Source organism: Podarcis vaucheri (assembly GCF_965113315.1).
Source record: "Podarcis vaucheri genome assembly, chromosome: 7".
In the NCBI taxonomy this organism is placed as follows: Eukaryota; Metazoa; Chordata; class Lepidosauria; order Squamata; family Lacertidae; genus Podarcis; species Podarcis vaucheri.
Genome location: NC_138765.1, coordinates 35031269 through 35048101, shown reverse-complemented (window position 1 = coordinate 35048101; position 16833 = coordinate 35031269). Strand labels below are relative to the sequence as shown.

The 16833-nt window shown below is 43.8% G+C and overlaps 1 long non-coding RNA gene across 1 annotated transcript in view; it reads right to left on the bottom strand.

Annotated features, from left to right (window-relative positions):
- The window catches only part of LOC309537772, a 30593-nt gene extending 14469 nt beyond the window's left edge, over nt 1-16124 (bottom strand). Inside the window, exons 1-2 of the long non-coding RNA XR_014222007.1 lie at nt 15875-16124; nt 15809-15819 (exon numbers count right to left, since the gene is read on the bottom strand). This is a non-coding gene — a long non-coding RNA (uncharacterized lncRNA). The remainder of the gene's footprint in view (nt 1-15808; nt 15820-15874) is intronic.
- Between the last annotated feature and the right edge of the window lie 709 nt (nt 16125-16833).

The following is a 16833-nucleotide window of genomic DNA, read 5'->3' as shown; positions in this document are numbered from 1 at the left end:
GTTTCACTCTGCCTCTTTCAGTTGTTTTCTCCCTTCTTACTTCTGTGCCAGGTAAATTTACTCCCGAGTAAGCTTCCTTTAAAGGAAACTGCAAAGAGGGGAGGGGGCAACACTTGTGTATTCCCTTTAAAAATCAAATCTAGGGCTGCTTTAACTGTGCTTTATAAGAGATCCTCTCAGGAGTATAGATGTTTCCTTTCCCAGCTGTAAATCTGTACTTAAATGTGTATGCCTCTTTGGTAGTACAAATCTTGCTGCGAAATCTTGCTGTGAACCCTATATTTTGGAGGGTTGGACTAGATGACCCCAGGGTCCCTTTCAACTCTCCCAATTTGTGGCTGTGTGGAAGACCATGTGTCTGCAAGCATTGGAGGGTAATTCTTAAATTCTGGTGTGGTAATGGAGTTGAAATTCAGCCTAGCTTTGCTCTTTAGTTTTAAAAGGTGAGAGGTGAAGCCCAACTGGTAATATCAAGCATTTGAGTGATTACAGTGTTTATCATTTTGTCTACTATTTAAAAATCAGACTTAAAAGTCTACTCAAAGTTTAAGCACATACAAATGAATAATCAAGTAGAATTAGCCTTGACCATTCCTGTAAATGCTGAGAATGTTAAAAAAAAAAAAATCCTATGAATTCTAACTCTCTGGCCATTTTTACTCATAAATAAGAGAGCGGTTGATTGTTCCGCGAATAGCCAGAGGGATATTAGCCCTTTCCTGTACATAAAGGAAGCAGTCTCAGTTTGCTTGGGCTGAAATTGCTAGCTTTGGTGAATACTTAAATTGCTGAGTTTCTCTTTTTTGTTTAAAATCAAACCCTGTTTTCAAAATCTACTCCTTACCCTTCCTTTCCCTTATTCAAATGGTAATTTAGCCAAAGGATGCAACATTTTCAATAGTATAAAAGGTTTGCTGAGACATGAACTCTGCACATGCACAGAGGCTAGATCAGCTAAAGAAGAGAGAGAGAGGAAGGGGGGAACTGTAAGGAGGGAGAGGAGGTTTCTTCCAAATGTAAAAGAAAAGTCGGAACCATTGAGGGAAATCACCCTTAATCTGTTTTTGCTCCAGGGGCTACTTAAGACAAAAGGCTACAAAAAAAACAAAAACAAAAAAAAACTAGCCCATCAAAAGTCAAGAGCTTTCCAGGTTCCAAATCTTAACATGCCAAATTCTTTTCACAGGTAAATATCAAAGCATTCTCCCCCTCAATGGGAATTTTAGGAACAGCATTTCCTGACAGGCTTCTCACATGAAATAATTTTCCCTTTTAACAGGATATGTGAACCCCGATAACAAAGTGTTTGTCCCTTTTTCCTCCCACAGCAACTTTCTTTCTGTTCTGTGAAACAAGTCTGAATCCCTGCTGTATTAGTGACCTCTATCTCTTTGTGCCTTTGACATTTTTTTAAGTTACAAATAATCTGTTTTCATTTATTTAATCAGTTTCTCCATGATGTCTATGAAGTTAATCGAAGCACAACCAAACATTGTTTGTGGAATGGTACTTGTTTACCTTTGGCCTGAGCATTTCTTACTAATTCTGTCATTTTGGCTAGTGCAAGGTACCTGCACAACTTTAAATTGCCATTCATTTTATTGGTATTAACTCATTTCCCAGTATTCCGCTATTAACATTACAGCTGATGTCACATCAAGAAACACTTTTATTTTCATTTGGGATGTTAGAATGCCAAAACAGATTACTTCAGGTTACTTATTAATTGTGTGTCTTAGCATTCATTTATTTTTGGTTCCTCATAGCTCATTTTTGTGTGTTTGTGTTTTACTTTGGGGGACATGTTCATCACATGTTGAAAGTCAGTCTCATGAAGTTCTTTTATTGAATAGCACATGGTGAATTTTAAGTTTTCCTCATTGTTTTTCCATTTTTTTTTCAGTCCAGTAGTAATATGTGTGGTTTTGATAATATCTTTGTACTATTTAATAATAGTTATTTTCTGAATCTGATGTCTTTGTGTCAAGTCCATTTTCATCTAACTGGTAATCTAATTTTTTGCTTTCTTTTTATTTTTTAACCTTTGTATTTTTTACAGTTCTCTTTCTATACATGTGGAGTAATTTTTTATTTTATAATATGAAAAGAACAACAACAACAAAAATTAAGTGAAGGAAAGCAAACAAACTTAGCAGATAATAACAGTAATTATATGGAAATGTGATAATGAATAAAATGTTTAATCCACTAAGATTTTATTATTTGCAACTTCCAACAGAAACCGAAGGACATCCTTTTCGCCTTTTGCCCCCTCCCTTTTCTAACTGTCTTTAAGCCCCAAAACCCTGCCCCTTACAGGATATCACTTCTACAGATGTGCAACGATGAAAAGCAGCAACAACCCCTCATGGCTAAGGGGAGGAGTTGAATTGCAAGGACATTTTCTCACTTTTGAACCTTAAGACTGTGCTCCAGGATTCAAAAGATACATGCATAAAAGATCACAATTGTGTCAAGATATGTAACTGATATTTAATTAGTTTGTTTTGTATTATGTGTTATTATGTAAGAATGTTGAAATGTGTCTGACAGTGTGATTTCCACAAAGGGGGGCAATTTTTGTGTGTAATTGTTTTCATGTTTAATGTCTTATTGCTTACACACCAGTGGAGAATTCTCATGCATTTTATACTTTCTAATAGCTCACACTATTGTGTAGTCCAATGTTTAGATAACCACAATTCGTTGTCCCACCTGGCACTATGCCAACCTTCCCTACCCATTTTAAAAATGTGCTAAAACTTGCTTTACCAAGGAGAAGCTTCTAAGAAACATGAAGGTGGATATGCTTTGGTTTAGCAGGAATGATCCCTTATAGAGTTAAATTGACTTATTTGGACAACTGCCCTTGTTAAGAATGGTTTTCTTTTAACAGATTGGTTTGAAGAGTTGAGAACCATGGGGCAAGATAAATTCAAATTGGACTCAGTTTGAATTGGGCACGTGTATCCAGGCTGCAATTAGCCTTTTGGTCCTTTAAGTGCAAGTGAGCAACCCCCATGCGTGCAAAACCACAGCCTATAATAAAATCCCATAGCTAAAGGCCAAGGCGAAGACATCTCCCTCAGAGATGCCCAAACCTGTGCCAGCTATGGTGAATGCCAGGCGACATGGTTAAATGAAAGCCCTGAGGGGATTCAACAGACAGGATGTGTTGCTGTAGCACTATGTCAGTGTGAGACCACAGAAGAGCTACCTTGACACCTGAGAACACAAAATGGCGGGGGGAAAGCAAACTGCACTTTGCAGTCATTAGTGGACCTTCCTGCCTAAATGTAAAGCATAGATCACTATTGAGAAAATATTTCTTCCAAGGTGCTAGAATACCACAAGTAACTGAGCAACAAAATATTAATTTACGTGATATCCTATGTCTAGCTATGTGTACTGTTACACCATTATATTTCTGTGCAAATATCCTTAAAGCAGCATGATATGCAAGTCCCTTTCAGGTTTGCATAAACCCACACATCTGGTACGGTAGATACCAAGTTATTATTTAGCGCATATATATAACACGCGTGTACATTGTATTCGTCCGTGTTGCTCCCTCTTTTGCTGCCCTGCTCAACCCACCTCCTTTCCATTAGAGCGTATTCCCACTCACAGGGAAAACCTACATTCACCGAGATTTAGGGTGCGGAGAAAAGATTTGCAAGTTCTTACAGAACTTTAATGCAAATCTATCTCCGAATGGGGGACTGTTACGGAAGGGGGGGCATGTCTTCTTCACTACAATATATTTGCTCAATTTCTCTAGGACTCCATCACCCCTCCCCTGTCCTCCATAATCTCTCAAGTAATCCTGTCAAAATCACTCTGCCAAACCTTTCCTCGGGCAATGCCAGGTGACAGACTATGCGTACATGGACCATTGTCTTCTCAGGATGTGCTTATCTGCGCATATCTCCAGCTCTGCATATTCCCCCTCCCTCCTCCATATGTTAATCCAGTGTAACCCAACCTCTCCTTAATGTATTCGTGATGTAACTGGGAGGTATTTTGCACTGTATTCTGGGACATGGAGGGAAATTTCAAAAGTTCATGTCACCCCCTTTCTTGCTGTTCAACCTCGCCTTGAACCTGTTGCGCAATAAACTTGGACCTTCTGCAGTTTGCTCCTGTGTCCGGCTGAGCTCATTTTCTTCCACAGGAACCCACGGACTTAGTCCGATGAGCTGGGTGGCAGAGTAACCCCGCACCCAGATTTTAGCCGTAACAGTACGTACTTAATTCGTTCCGGAGGTCCGTTCTTAACCTGAAACTGTTCTTAACCTGAAGCACCACTTTAGCTAATGGGGCCTCCCGCTGCCGCCGCGCCGCTGAAGCACGAGTTCTGTTCTCATCCTGAAGCAAAGTTCTTAACCTGAAGCACTATTTCTGGGTTAGCGGAGTCTGTAACCTGAAGCATATGTAACCTGAAGTATATGTAACCCGAGGTACCACTGTAATGCATTTTTGTATGTTATTTTCACTAAAGGTAAAGGTAAAGGACCCCTGACCGTTAAGTCCAGTCACGAATGACTCTGGGGTTGTGGCGCTCATCTCGCTTTACTGTCCGAGGGAGCCAACATTTGTCTGCAGACAGTTTTTCCAGCGTGACTAAGCCGCTTCTGGTGAAATCAGAGCAGTGCACGGAAATGCTGTTTACTTTCCCGCTGGAGCGGTACCTATTTATCTACTTGTACTTTGACATGCTTTCAAACTGCTAGGTTGGCAGGAGCTGGGACCGAGCAACAGGAGCTCACCCTGTCACGGGGATTCGAACCGCTAACCTTCTGATCAGCAAGCCCTAGGCTCAGTGGTTTAGACCACAATGCCACCTGCGTCCCTTTATTTATTTATTTATTTCTCTAGTATAGGTGTTATTGTGCAGTTTACCTTCGTACTGTATATGCATTTTTGTGCACATTACCTTGCAAACTTCAGAGATGTGTAAATTTCAATGGATGGATATATTTTGGTTCACATATTGCTTTGGAAAATGTGTATTGGATAGATTTGTTTTTAAATGGGAACTGCATCAAATGGCTCTCCCATCCCTGCTCTGGACTGGCTGCACCTCTCATTTTAAACAGCAAGAATTATACATGATTATTATTTCCAGACAGATGCTGAAAAGCAGGAAAGATCCTGAACTCCCCCCGCTTGGCTTTCCTTCCTGTTCTGTAACCTTTCCCCCAATAGTCACCCCAAAGGAAAAGATGTTCCCCTCCTTTTTCAGACACCAGTTCCTGCCTGATGGGGAAGTAGAGCACATTCCTTTCAAGTTGCAAGAAAGAAGGGTGCTTCAGCTCAAGTGAAATATAGACATTTCTTTTCAATTTCTCTGGGAAGGCAGAGTCTCCTTTGAAAATACATTATTATTGTGTGTGTGTGTTTTTTGTAAGGTTGTGCCAAAATGCCCACCTTTCACTGCCTTCTTTACAGGTAGTAAAGCTGACAGAGGGGGGAGATTTCGGTCATTTTGCAGTGAGGGAGTAGGAGGAGAAGAAAGGAGACCTTCCTGAAAACCGTGGTGCTGTTCCTCGGGGCTGGCATCACCTTCCCCACTGCCACCAAAAATTATTTCTTAGAACAAAAGGGCATTCACTGCTGTGAAGCACCTCTTGGTACTGTTTTGCTTGTTCCTTTCTTTTTACTCTGCTTTTCCACTGCAGAAGACTGCCTGTCTGCAGGCTAAATGATACAACACCAAAGGAAAAGGGATCAGGAGGGAGGAGGGAAAAGGCAAACTCAGGCACCAGATCATAGTTGCAGAGTTATTGGAATAAGCCACTTGGATGGAAATAGTTTTGGGCAGGGGGGAGACCAAAGTGGCTGGTCTCTCACAGCTTAGCCAATGCTAGGGTTGCCATATTTTGAAGAACAAAAGAAAAGAGGACACAATTGCCAACTTCTACTTTTAACTATGGATCGCTATGACAACTCTCATTTTACATACCCATGAAAAAGAGGATGGAAAAAGAGGACATGTGGCAACCCTAGAATGCTGTAGTCCTGTCTCTTCCTCTATTAAAGTCTGATGGGGCAGTTGTTGCTAGATAAGAGAAAGTAGGGAGAACAGAGCACAGCCACTTTAGATAGTAGCCACTGATAGACCTCTCCTCCACAAAGTTGTCTAACCCTCCTAAGGTGGCTTACAAAGCAGTCAGGAAAAACAAAATAAAAGAATAAACTTATGAGCTAACAAAAACAATAAAACAGCAAATGTTTAGTAAAGCTAAAACAATAGAAAGAAATAAAACGATGATTAAAATACCCCACCATAAGATCACCCCAAAACATACTGGAGCAACAACAACAAAAAAGGGCTTTCAGGGATCTGCCAAGGAAGCTTCTTGGTGGCCTGTTTGTTTGCACAAAATTTGGTTGCCCTTTCTAGTGCAATTATTCTGTCCCTTTTCTGGCTGCAGAAAGTCTGATAAGAAAAAGTGATGGAAAATTGCGCTGAAAGAAGGGGATAAATGACCACTACCTGGCAATGTCCTATAATCTCTGTGCAAGCATTTCAGGATGACTGCTCAATAAACAGCTGATGCCAGAGAAGCTCTGTGCAAGTTTTGTGCAAATGTATCAGCAAGAGTGCTCAATAAAAGCCAACAAAGAAGGGGTGCATGCCCATGTTTATTTCCTCAAACATATGGTTTTCCCAGTAATGATGTATGGAAGTAAAAGCTGGACCATAAAGAAGGCTGATCGCCGAAGAATTGATGCTTTTGAATTATGGTGCTGGAGGAGACTCTTGAGAGACCCATGGACTGCAAGAAGATCAAACCTATCCATTCTGAAGGAAATCAGCCCTGAGTGCTCACTGGAAGGACAGATCCTGAAGCTGAGACTCCAATAATTTGTCCACCTCATGAGAAGAGAAGACTCCCTGGAAAAGACCCTGATGTTGGGAAAGATGGAGGGCACAAGGAGAAGGGGACGACAGAGGACGAGATGGTTGGATAGTGTTCTCGAAGCTACCAGCATGAGTTTGACCAAACTCCGGGAGGCAGTGGAAGACAGAAGTGCCTGGCGTGCTCTGGTCTATGGGGTCACGAAGAGTCGGACATGACTAAACGACTAAACAACAACAACAACAACATATATTCTGCCTCTCTTCCATCATGGAACTTAAGGTGACTTAAGTGTGGTACCCAGGCTGACACCCATCCAGGAACTCATTAGATTGAGTCCTGCTTTGCTTTAGCAAGGTAATGGCTTCAGCTCCCATCATCCCTGACCACTGCCCAAGCAGGTTGAGGCTGATGGGAGTTGGAGTCCAACAATTCCTGGGCTCCCAACCCCTGCTTTGCCACACCTGAGGGCCGGGATCCCTTGCCTAATTGGCCGACAATGGCTCCCAAAGATTTCCAGTTTCCAGTTTCTCAACATCTCAACTCTTTTTTCTTGTTATTTTTTGCTTTCATCCCAGATCTGACAAATGACCTCAAACCGATTGAGAGAGTGAGAAATTATGAGTTGGGGCTTTTCAGGGTTGTCAAAAGAGACATGCCCACATCTGTCATGGCTATAGAGAGAGGAAAGTACAGCTTTTAAAAATGGCCTTAAAATGAGCTGGGAATTGGGGAGGAAGTCACTGTGGGAGTGGAGAGCTCTGGCAGGCCTGTCGCCAAAGTACCCGGATGGCTGAGACGTCGGCTGAAATTAACGAGAGCCCAGAGATTTATGAGCCCTGCGGAAGCCCCAAATTGGACATTTATTCTGAAGGCTAAAGCAAATGTGGCAGCAGAATCGGCAGCAACTAAAAGCAGATCAAAGAGCTCCAAGAAAGGGGGGGGGGAGAAGGGAGGGGAGAGAGACCAGGAGCTCATGCCAAGAGCTGGATTTCTAGGAGGAGAAAGGTCTAGGACTAGGAATGCCTGGGGGGTCCTGGGGAGCATCAAGTCCTGGTTGCATCAAGTCTCTTCCCACCCACCTGCTCCCTTTGTCATTTGTCAGATGCTTCTCAACTAGAGAGATCACTCAGTCAAAGGAACCTTACCTGATTAATCAGAAGAGTTTGAGTCCTTACATAAGTGATTAAATTTGCATAAATTTGCAGAGGAGTAAAATAAAAAGTGTTATGACCTAAGAAGTACATGTCCTTTGCTGCATGTGCCTGCATTGCAGTCAGGGCTGGATTTAGGTTTGAGGAGGCCCTAAGCTACTGAAGGTAATGGGGCCCTTTATATGTCCAGCTGTCCTTTGTCAACAACAAATTGTCGCTGGTTTTTTGTGTTGAATATATGCTATATGGTAATTTGTGGACCTACACAACTCAAAACACTGTTGCTGTATGTAGGTTTTATTTGTTTTTTCTCTTATATTTTGGAAATGTACATCCAGTCCCCCCCTTTAAATTTTTTTGGGACCCCCAACAGAGTGGGGCCCTAAGCTATAGCTTGTTTAGCTTATACGTAAATCTGGCACTGGTTGCAGTAGACCTTAGAATGGGGTAAGTGGGGGTGGGGGGAGGGATCAGGCAGGCCTCCTCACATGCTTTGGCCAAGCCGCCTCCACTGTGCCAACCCACCCTATAACCAAGGACTGGAGAATCCAGCAGGCCAGATTCCTCCACTGTCATCTGGAACAGCCATTCCAGCAATGGGGGAAAGGCACCTCATGCCCCTGAACTGTGCCAGATGGTAATTAGAACAACTGTGTAGAAATTGGTGCCTGAGTTTTGGTTTTGGTTTTCCTCTTCCCTCCTGGTCCCTTTCCCCTTGTGTGTTGCGTTTTTTAGATTGCAAGCATGTGGATAGGAAATGTCTTGTTTTTGATCATATGCAAACTGCTCTAGAAGCCTTTTTAAATGAAGAGAAGGGCTCAAATGCTCTCTCTCTTTCTCCTTTTCCCAATCTCTACATTTCCACATCAGTCTGCAATATAATTTGTTAAAGTCCTCATGAAAATTCATCAATATTATAGTGTGAATTTCTCCCCAGCACTTATTTTTGTATTCAGTTTTGCTTACACATTTAGAGAAATCAATTCCCCCTATTATAATACGATTCTGTATCTTATTTTCACTAAAATATGCATTTTTATGCGCACTTTCCCCATATATGTGTGTTTTCATACGCATTAGTTAGTTGGGGAACTCCCTAGCAAAATTCTTATAAGTGTGAATTTCAAAGGATGGCTGCATTTCGGGTCACGTGTTGTTTCAGGAAGTGTGACTTAGATAAGTTTGCCAATAAATGAGAACTGAACCAAATCCCCCATCCCTACCTACACCTATTATAATACATGATTTTAGGGATGGGGCAGGTAAAGATGCAGCTGGGTGGATCCAGGAGGACCCCCAAACTACAGACAATGGGTTGGATCCAGTGCTAGCCCTTCTCAGAGTAGACACACACATGTGTGAATGCCATGGCAGTTTACTTCACCATGTGAACCTGCTCCCACTTGGGGTCAGATTAAATACTTGACAGATATGGCTGAATTCTGTCCACCGCACACCTACACATGAGCAGCACATATGACATGGCACATCAGCAAAGAGTTTTAAAAATAAATAAATAAAAGTTTAAGTTCCCTCTAAAGCAGTACTCAGCCCCTTCTTCATTAGAGCTAAGTGGAAATTTTCCACTTTCTCAAAATTGAAGGGAATCTTATGTAGGGCCGAGGCTCCCTGAGCAAAGAGCCAGTCAGATTAATCAACAGAAACCAGACGTGCAGAATCCACACACACACACACACACACACACAGAGAGAGAGAGAGAGAGAGAGAGAGAGAGAGAGAGATGTTCTGCTCAAGACAATTGACGGCTGCCCTCCCTTCCTCTCCAGAAACATCCTTCCCTCTTGCATCCTGATAAACAAGGGCTTCTTCTCTCCTTGTTCCCCAAGTTTATTAAGCTCTCAGCCACTCACCGCTGCACCTCCCCTTCCTATGACCTCTAACAATGATAATGACTCTGCTGGTGATGTGCAAACATGTCTTTTGACTCTCCTGCTTGATTGATAAGGAGACACAAGCCTCCTCCATCCCAATGCAGCTACAGTGAGAGCTTCTCTGCCCTGGCTCAGTGGGTTTGCTTTGCTCCTTATTTGAAATCTTGATTTTAAAACTGCAAGGCCTTTTTTTTTAAAAAAATCCTCTGTATGGGATCCTGGGTTTCCAGGAGACCGGACATGAAAAAACCAACTCCTGAGACCCATCTCGTATTGGCCACCCATCTGGACTCTCCCTGGGATAAATCTACAACAGGGAAGTGTGGCTTTCATTGCAAAGCTATGTTGTGTCTGTATCCAGAAGGTCATTGGTCCAAATTCAGAAGGCCAACTGGTACTCATATTTTGGTATACAGCACATATGGATGGGTAGCATTCTGTCTCAGTTCCCAAGGATCTATCCATCCATCCACTTTATGCAACCAACAGAATCAAACAGTGAAGTTTTCCCCCACCTTAAACTCAACTAGCAGTTGGTGTTCTGCACATTTGCCCCCTTTCTATGGACAAACAGCACTCCTGCACACAGAAACCTAGTATGTCAGAGAGAAGGTGATAAGTCTGGGGCGCCAGTTTTCTAATACATAGAGTTTTATCAGGGGCGGGGGGAGGGCAGGCAGTGTTTAAAAATGTAAGAGCCCTTCCCAAGTGCATGAAGTGGTAGTAAATTCCATACCATGGAGAAATCTCTCATGTGAACAAGCCACAAAAGGGGCAAAGATAAGCACATTGGGTTAGCCAGGTGGTAGAAAAGAGAATCGGGGGGAATGTTGGCATTTTTGGAGAGTAGAAACTTCCATCCCATTCAATATCATTAGTTTCAGCCTGAAGTCAAACTGGAGACCATTCAGCACAACTCCAGTTGGTAAACCAGTCAGCAACTAAGGCCTCATCTGCACTACACATTTAAAGCAGCATCATACCATTTTAAGCAGGCATGGCTGCCCCTGAAGAATCCCAGGAACAGTGGCAGACGTTGGGCTCTCAAATTTCAGTGGCACCCTGTATTGTTAGGACACCTCTATCCCCTTCCCAGAGTTCTCAGAGTGGTTTAATGATCATTTTAGGTCTGGAAGGAGAGTAGGCTAACAGCTGTTAGAACCCGTAACATGCTACAGTTCTTAGAATTTGGGTGGTGGTGGGGTGGAACCAGGCTGGTTGGAAGTGACAGGCAGCCTGGATAGCTCAGTTGGTTAGAGCATGGTGTTGAAAACACCAGCGTTGCAGGTTCAATCTGCATATGGGACAGCTGCATATTCCTCAGCGTCCCTTCCAACTCTGTGATTCTAAGTTACTGCTTTAAATGTGTAATGCAGATGGGAGCCCAGGCAAGCTTTGGTGGAATGAAAAAAGACTAAGGAAGGTCACGCGGGGAGTTGGTGCCCCAGCCACCAGCAGGACCTCAGTGTCCTCTTCTGAAAGATGAGCTCTTGCAATTCCGCATTAATATATCAACCTTTTAAAATGTCAGCTGTTGTTTAGTCCTTATCTTTTGTTGGAACGGGGCGGCTCCTGATTGGAGGATCTGGATGATTTATTGGCTTGTCTCTGTCTGTATTATTGGAAAATGACAGGGCTACTCAGGTGTAACGTACTTGGTTAGACAACATTAATAGAGCCGTGTAGATGTTCTGGACCCAGAATCCTTAGCAACAGACTCCTGTCTTTCACTCTAAACTTCCCCCAGAAAAACAGAAGCATTTACTAAGTGAAAAAGTTTGCTTAGTATATGGGGGAAGGAGAGGGGGGCAAGGATGGCTTTTAGGCTTCTTTGGTTAAAACATCATGCTAGTGGAAATCAAATATTTGCATTTGTAGCCCAAAGAGCCCAGAGCATGAACTGTGTGTAGGATGACCTCCAGTTGCAAAGCTTGTGTTCAGAGCTGGCTCCAGACACACAACATTAACTGCCCTGTGATTTGTTGAAGCTGAATATCATTATTGTGATTTTACTTATGTCTCTTATATTCATGTGTCTCTACGTGACTTGTAAGCTGCCTTCCAAGGATTTGTTCACGTTAAAGTCAAACCACTCCCTCCCTCTCTGGATTTATTCTCAAAGTAACTTGTAAACTATTTATGCAATTTGATGCACTTATTATACTATTTTCCTTATGTAATTATTATGCTATTCTTCATCCTCCCAATTGTACTATTCCACCATATTGATTTGGGGGGGGGGGACTTAAAATGGGTCAGAAGGAGGATTTGTCTCCTAAAAGGAAGGATATATGCTGAAGGTCACACAACAAGGGAGTGGGTTGTCTCAGTAACCTTCTTTTTGGGTTTCCTTGAAGCCTCTGGCTGGTTGCACTTGAAATCTAGATGCTTGAGTGGGCTAGCTTTGGGCCTGATTCTGATGAGCTCTTCCCATGATCTTAGGTGCACAGTGATGTGCCTGTTTAGTAAAGGTAAAGGTACCCCTGCCAGAAGGCCAGTCGTGTCCGACTCTAGGGTTGTGCGCTCATCTCACTCTAGAGGCCGGGAGCCAGCGCCGTCCGAGGACACTTCCGGGTCACGTGGCCAGTGTGACGACGTTGATCTGGCGAGCCTGCACCAGCACAGCACACGGAAACGCTGTTTACCTTCCTGCTATAAAGCGGTACCTATTTATCTACTTGCACTTAGGGGTGCTTTCGAACTGCTAGGTGGGCAGGAGCTGGGACCGAACGACGGGAGCTCACCCCGCTACGGGGATTCGAACCACCGACCATATGATTGGCAAGTCCTAGGCACTGCGGTTTTACCCACAGCGCCACCCACGTCCCATGTGCCTGTTTAGATTGGCTCAATTTATGGATTCTGTGTCCCAAGCAGTAACGTTTGAGTGTGAAAAAAGAACCCCCCCTCCCTTCATTGCAATCTCATTCCTGTTTTCCTGCCAGTACTGCGTCCTCTTGACTATTTTTCAGAAATGTTCTCTGTGCTCTGGCTAAATCTTTTTTATTGATTTCATTTCCTCTGGACTTCTGCTTTGAAGGTGAAGCGTAGCATTAGGAGGTAATGAGGAAGAGGAGAAAATGCAAGTATTTCTTCAGGAAGGGCTGCAATTCTAATCCCACTTTCATGAATTCAGTGGGACTTATTTCTGAGTAGGCATGGTCAGAATTGCAGCTTGAGGTGTTCCTAGGGATAGGCACATTTTTTGAGTTGGGCACCTGCATCTCAAAACTGGGAGATGTGCAAATATTTTCAGTGATTACCTGCATGTCACTTTCTGTTTATTTTGGGGAGTACAGAGTAGGGAGGCTCACATGGAGCTGCAAAATGAATCAAAATTCTCCCCCTTCCATATCTGACGAAGCACAATAATGGAGGGTGGTGTGTCCTTGTGCTCAGGAGGACAGTGGTGCTTCCTGTGATCTTCAAAGTGCACACACACAAAATCACTCCTATTTGATTCTGTCTCTGAAGTGTTGGAGGGTGTGGACTCATCTCAGAAGGACCTGGCTCCGTAAAGGCCTCTCTCCATTTGCCGTTTAGGGACTTTAATTGGGCAATGGGGAGAAATCATAATGCAATGCCCTCCTACTCAAAGTGTCTGGTTCCATTTTGACATGGAGTAGGACTTGGCTCACTTCTCATGCTCCCCCTCTCCTGTACTTCTTCCACAATCTATAAAAGGCTTACCTTGTGAATTTCCCACTGCTTGTTACTCACCACCCCACCCCACCCCACCCAGTAATCCTCTTTTTTGCAGTTCTGCCACCTAATTAAAAGAGATCTGACTTGCCAATTAATCAACCATTTAAATTTGCATAAATTTGCATATGGGCAAAACAGTAGTACTGAAGCAAGAGGCGTCCCCTTTTGTGCTTTCAGATGATGCATGTCTGTGTCACAACTTTTCATAAGAGAGAAAAGGACAGTCTTTTATGACAAGGCGTGTCACCTGCAGTCTTACTTAAAACCATTTAAAAAAGAATCTGCTGCCTGATTAATTGAGGGTGTGGGTTAGTTGGTTAAAATTGTTTTAATGAAATTATCTTACTGATTAACTGATTAAATGTTGAAGTTTGGTGGGAATATGGGTGGGGGAGCGTACAAGTAACTGGAGAAAGTGAATAGAGAAAAGTTCTTCTCCCTCTCTCATAACACTAGAACTCCAATGAAGCTGAATGTTGGAAGATTCAGGTTAGGTCAGGGGTCTGCAACCCGCGGCTCCGGAGCCGCATGTGGCTCTTTTACACCTTTGCCGCGGCTCTGGGGCGGATACTAGCGAGGGGAGGAGGCGCATTGTGCGCCCCGACACTCCCCACTGTGGCAGGCGCTGTACTGGCTGTGACGTCGCATGGGGGCGGTGCGTGCGTTAGTCACGCACCGTCCCAACATCACCTTCCCGGCCGCTGTCAGATCGGAGGGCAGTGGCGCGCATGCTTTAAATGTCGCAATGGTTTTGCGGCTCCCAGTTGTTGTTTTTTCTTCGGAAACGGGTCCAAGTGGCTCCTTTTGTCTTAAAGGTTGCAGACCCCTGGGTTAGGTAGAAGAAAGGACTTCTTCATGCAGCACATAGTTAAACTATGGGACTCATTCCCACAGGAGAGAGTGATGGCCACCAACTTGCATGGCTTTGAAAGAAGATTGGACAAGTTCATAGAGGAGAAATCTACAGTATCAGCAGCTACTAACCATGATGGCTCTGCTCTGCTTCCACCAGTGTTGGCCAAACTTGGGTCTCCAGCCTTTTTTGGACTACAACTCCCATGATCCCTAGCTAACAGGACCAGTGGTCAGGGATGATGGGAACTGTAGTCCCAAAACAGCTGGAGACCCAAGTCTGGGAAACACTGGCTTCCACAGTTGGAGGCAGTAATGCTTCTGAATACCAGCTGCTGATAATCACAAGCGGGGACAGTGGCTGTTGTGCTCAGGTCCTGCTTACAGGCTTCCCATTGGGGCATCTGATTGGCCACTGTGAGAACAGGAAGCTGGACTAGAGGGGCCATTGGCCTTATCTACTATCATGAACTGGAAGGACAACGGAAAGGAGGAAGAGGATCCTAGCGAATGGTGCAGTCACAACTGGGACCCACCAGGGGAAGACGGGGATGGGAAAGGAGAGGTTGGGGTTGCGAAAAGTACACATGGGATGGTAGAGGATGGTGAGGGGATGGGGGCCAGAAGAGCAGGACCCCTCCTCAGAGCCAGAGAGGCCCCTGTCTCCACAAACAAGGATAGGGAGCAGGGGGAGGTGCAGTCTGGTAGGCTGAGGCAGGAAGGGCCCACAGCCCAGGTGAGGCTTGTTAGCTTGGGGAGGAGGTGTGAGATTTTTCAGCTGGAGTAGGCTCAGAACAGGTGAGGGTCACATGACTCATCAAACCTGGATGCTGCAATCAACATTCATCTGAAGGCAACCCTGTTCAGGGAAGTTTTTAATGTTCGATGCCATATTGTTTTTTAATTTGTTGGAAGTCACCCAGAATGGCTGAGGTTTATTGTTGTTGTTATTATTATTACTGGTATAAAAAAAGAAGCTGAATAAAGGTGCTGTGTCTGCTCAACTGCCCATGTTGCTGGACCTCAGCTTGGAAGAAGAGTAGTAGTTTGGATTTGATATCCCACTTTATCACTACCCTAAGGCGTCTCAAAGCGGCTAACATTCTCCTTTCCCTTCCTCCCCCACAACAAACACTCTGTGAGGTGAGTGGGGCTGAGAGACTTCAGAGAAGTGTGACTAGCCCAAGGTCACCCAGCAGCTGCATGTGGAGGAGCGGGGATGTGAACCCAGTTCCCCAGATTACGAGACTACCGCTCTTAACCACTACACCACACTGGCTTGCCCCAGGTCCAGTATGGGGTTGTGCTTCCTTACTGCTGTACTTCAGACTTTGCTTACTTGGATTATCCCTGGACTGTGTTTCCTGACCATTGGGCTTTGGACTTTGCTTATATGGATTGACACCCGGACCATGTTTCCTGACCATTGAACTTTGGACTTGACATACTGTTTTCGCCAGCGGGACTTGCTGTCAGGTAGGCTGGGGGTACAGTGTAAGAAAAACATTGGGGCCTCGTTTGATCAGTAGAATGTCTGGTATCTGGTGGGCGGGGCTTGTGTGTTCTGCTACGGAATCAGCCCCTCCCCTCAGGGTGTTCCGTTAAGTTTCAGTTAAGAGGGACCAACTGTCTCATCTTGTTTTTTGCCTCAGATTTGCCTCGTGCTGTTGTACCGTATTGGCCCAAATATAAGCTGCACCTGAATATAAGCCACACTTTTAAAATTGGAGGTGGGGGGAAAATAAAAAATACCCGGATATAAGCCGCTCCATTCCTTGCTGCTCCTGGCTGCATATTGGGGGGGGGGGGAGCCGTGCTGCGTTGCGTTGCTGGCAGCCTTTGCCCTTTCTTGCTCTCTCTCCCTTCCTGGCCTTGGGGGAGAGGATGGGGGACTATGTGCTCCTGGCACTGTTTGCTCCACACTCCTGGCTGCATAGTGTAAGGTTGCGGATATAAGCTGCACTTTAACTTCTCTCTCTTTTTTTAAAAAATGATATTTATTGAAAATTTTTGAAATTACAAAGAAAAAACAAAGCAGAAAAAGAAAAAAGAAAAAGCAAAGAAAAAACAAACCACATCAAACAATACAAATTCAAAAAACAAAAATACACCACAAACAGACAAAAATAAATCCATCATTCTCAAATCCTCAACTCTCATTACCTTCTTTCTTTGACTTCCTCCTCCTCCTCCCTTTTTTTGTATCCTGGTTAATAATTATGCAGCAAATCCTTTCCATATTTCATAGTATTCTGTCATTACATTACCTTAATCTATTTTCATCTTATCTTATAGAAAACCTTAAAAACTTAAAACTTAAATCTTATTTTTACCGACTTCTCACAACCATAATATTCTTACCTA